General features: G+C 49.1%; 1 pseudogene; it reads right to left on the bottom strand.

The window, feature by feature from the left end:
- Positions 1–209: 209 nt before the first annotated feature.
- Positions 210–1,984, bottom strand: LOC100903920 (SCAN domain-containing protein 3-like; annotated as a pseudogene).
- Between the last annotated feature and the right edge of the window lie 1,889 nt (positions 1,985–3,873).

Genomic DNA, 3,873 nt, shown 5'->3' with positions numbered 1-3,873 from the left:
CCAAGAGTTTTCCCCAATGACCCACATCTGGACTCGACAAAGACCCCATGGCCCACGACAAAACCCAGCACCTTTGAAAAAGAGCATGTGTTCGGAAACACTCTTTAATGGCGACGAATATTAAGGAGTGAAATATATTTTCCTGACTAGCGAGGAGACTTCGTCAACCTCCTCACCCACAATTTTTATTAGAATGATCAGGAGCTAATTTAATGGGAGAAGTGCGCTACTTGCTCCGCGCAGAGTTTCTTTATATCCGGTTCGATATTGGTCAATTTTATCCTCAGATCTCCTCTTCTGGTTATTTCAAGTCGATTTCTCTTTGCGTCCACTAAGTCATTCACCGCACTAAACCCGCACTCAACCAAATAGGACGACGGAAAGTGGATTAATATATCTCTGGCAAGAGAACTACATTTTGGATATTTCTCCCTGATTCCATGACAAAGCCATGCCCGTGGTCCCGTATTTCTAAAAACACCCTCCATCGGCAGGTTAGATTGCAACTCCGCCAATTCTTGCTGGAATTCTAGCTCGGCCTCATTGAGGTCTACCAAGAAAGGCTGGCTCACCCAAAGTGGGAACTTCATTTCTATGAGATCAGAGAACCTTTCATTGAAATTTTCAATGAGCGTCGACATGTGCTCAACTATGATCATCAGGGCACCCTCGGACAGCTTACACTTCTTCAACCAAAGAAACTGATCGAGTTTCCTAGCTCTGACGTTGTTCGCAGCAACTCGCAAGAACTTTATGAAACCCTGAATGCTCTCCTGCGCCTCGATTAGAGAGACCTTCTTGCCTTGTAGCTTCAAATTCAAGCCATTCAGAAAGTCGAAGATATCGGCGAGGTAGCTTACGAGAATTTTCCCCTCAAACGATGTGAGGAGAGCCACCTCTTCCTTGTCTTTCAAGAATTCGACGACAGCGTCGAATAGTTCCATGAACCTTCGTAGGCAGTTTCCCTTGGAGAGCCAGCGTATTTCAGTGTGAATCAAGAGCCGCACGTGTGCTTCTTGCTGACCGTGACAAAACTGTTCGAATAAGCGCTCGAACTTGGGCTTTGCTTTTATCTCATTCACACATTTGATCACAGCTTGCATGACTTTGTGAAGACTCGGTGAGAGGGTTCTAGCCACCAGGTTTTCCCTGTGGATCACGCAGTGTATGGTGAGCATCCCGGGGTTGTCATCTTTCAACATCTTGAGACAACCTTTTTTTCTCCCCATCATGGCCGGTGCGCCGTCTGCCACGCATGAAACCATGTTTTCTATAGGGATTTTATGCTCTGACAAGTACTCCCGGACTTGCTTGTAAATGTCGGTTGCGGTCGTTGTCGTTTCCAGCGATCTACAGAACAGCATCTCCTCCTTCAGATCTTCCTGGTCTATATATCTCACATAACTCATCAGGAGGGCTTCGCTCTGTCTTATTGTGGACTCATCCATCTGTAGAGAAAGCTACGGCTCCGCAATTTCTCGACCAGCTTCTGCTCGATATCTTCAGCCATACGATCGATTCTCCGGCAAACCGTATTGTTGCTCAGCGGCAATGCCGCAACTTCCTTGTCATCAGTCTGACCGACCGTTTTGAGGAATGTCGCTATCGCTGGCTTGATAAGCTGCTCTCCGACCGAATGGTTATTCCCAGTTTTCGCGATCAAGAGAGAGATTTCATAGCTTGCTTGCTGAACTCGAATCGCCGCGGACCTGGAGTTGGCGAACAAAGAGCCTACCCTTGGTCTATTCTCGAAGCTTTCCTTCAACGACTCGAAGTACTCCAGTGGCGAGGCGGCCTTCTGAGGATGCTTCGACTTCAAGTGATGTTGAAGTCGACAGGATCTCATGGACTCATTGGACAAGACCTGGAGACAAATGAGACAGAGAGGCGCTGTCTCTTTCCTGTTGGTCTCGACCGCAATGAAGCCAAACTTCAGAAACTGCTCGGAATATCGCCGCTTTGGTCTTGTCTTCGGATTGCTCATTGCGGAGGGCTTGAGAGACGGCTCGCAATCTTGATTACCTGCACGAGAGTGATTTCGGACATGTTGAGTAAGCATACACAGAGCCGATTGCGCATATAATCACGGAAATATCTCGGCGCAATACTCACTCGAGAGCCACAACAATCATTTCTCTCATTTGTCACCACCCACCGCATCGACTACCGAAAGCATTCGAAGGATTCAAAGTGGGAGCGCTGCGAAACATCAATCTTGAGCGAGAGTAGAACGCGCATCTCGAATCTCGAACGTCCGCGCTCCACACTCATGTCAACACTAATCGTATGGACGAGAAAGAAGCATAAAAGCATCCTCTTATCCACGGATTCTCGGACGGAGAAGTCCCCGCCCGAATTCAGCTCCCGGTGCATCTCGCGATGAGTCTTGAATCGATAGTATGAAAGAGTCCGGAAGTCCCGTGACCCACTTGGGAAATCGCCGTGACCCACTTGTGGGTCACTTGCCCATACTTGGGAAACACTGCTGTACATTGTCCGATAGCCTGGGTGTAATCCCCGCTGTACATACGGAGCCTCATGTCGGATCTTCCCATCCTGGGAACTGCCTTGTCTTTGCGGAGTGCGTTGTATATCCTCAACGGGAGGATATCTACTGTCGCTCCGGAGTCTATCTGGACCCGTAGACTTTGCTCCTTACTTCCGCAGAGAAGCCTCAAGTTTGCCATAACTCTCCTTTTCTTCGGTTTCACGGGCGGTTTCGCCAGCATGGCGAAGATCTCATTGTCGGATTCGATCTCCGATTCTGACTCAGCATCGCCGACTGCGTGCACCCCTCGGTCTCTGTAACAACAGGAGGCGAAGTGTCCCACGCGCTTGCATTTCGTGCATTGCCTGTCGCGCGCCGGGCAGAATTTCTTCCTAGGCTGGTGTTCTTGGTCACAAAACCTGCATTTAGTAACACCCTCGCCATTTCGACTTTTGTTCCAAACTGGCTTCGTACTCCGCGCACTTTCCGATCGAGAACGAGAACCATAGAGTTTGTTTACGGTCTGTTCGTTGTCCGATACGCGGCTTTCGGCTGTGCCACTGTTTGGGTTGTACCCGGGCGCCGCGGCGGAGCTGGTGGCGGCTGATCGTCTGAGCATGTCCAACACGGACTGAAGTTCGGTTTTTTCGCTTTGCAATAGCTTTTCTTTCAGCGTATGGCTGCTCACGCCCAACACCAGTCTGTCTCTTATCAGCTCGTCTTTTACTTCGGATGGAAATTCGCAGTCCTCTGCTAGCTCCATGACTCGTGCGATGAAGCGCTCTACATCGAGGCCCGCTTGACTGCAGTTGTAGAACCTCTCACGCATGATCACGATGTTTTGTTTTCCACAGTAGTCCTTTCCGAACGTTTCCAGACACTTTTTCAACGATGTACTGATGATTTTGTTGTCTCTATTCGTCTTGATTTGCTGATGAGTCTCATCTTCTCGCTCGACCAGCGCTGCTCGGAGTTTCGATCGACATTGTGGTCCCAGGGCCGTTCGAAGGTGAGCAATCTGAATGCTCGGGTGGGAGCACGCCACAAGCCCAACGTGTTTACATTGATGAATGCATTTCTAGCGGGGAGAATTCTGAGTTCAGCGGGGCTGGCGACTTGGTGACTTTACCTGTTTTGGCGAGTTATTCTGGGGTGACGACGGGATCGATCTAAGAGAAGATTCTTGGACCGAGTAGTAGACTGTATGATGCGGACCCGGACTCAACGCAACATGGATACCTCATCACAAGATAGCGAGATGAACTGGATAGGTGTGCACTCTTGGGCAAAACAAAGCTTCGTACAGAATACGACCGAAACTTGAGCGAATAAGATCGGAGGAGCTCATGAGAACTCATTCAAAAATGCATATAAACTCGGAATTT

The sequence above is a fragment of the Galendromus occidentalis genome, unplaced genomic scaffold (genome assembly GCF_000255335.2).
Source record: "Galendromus occidentalis unplaced genomic scaffold, Mocc_1.1 scf7180000076380, whole genome shotgun sequence".
Taxonomy (NCBI): Eukaryota; Metazoa; Arthropoda; class Arachnida; order Mesostigmata; family Phytoseiidae; genus Galendromus; species Galendromus occidentalis.
This window is presented reverse-complemented; position numbering and strand designations above follow the sequence as displayed.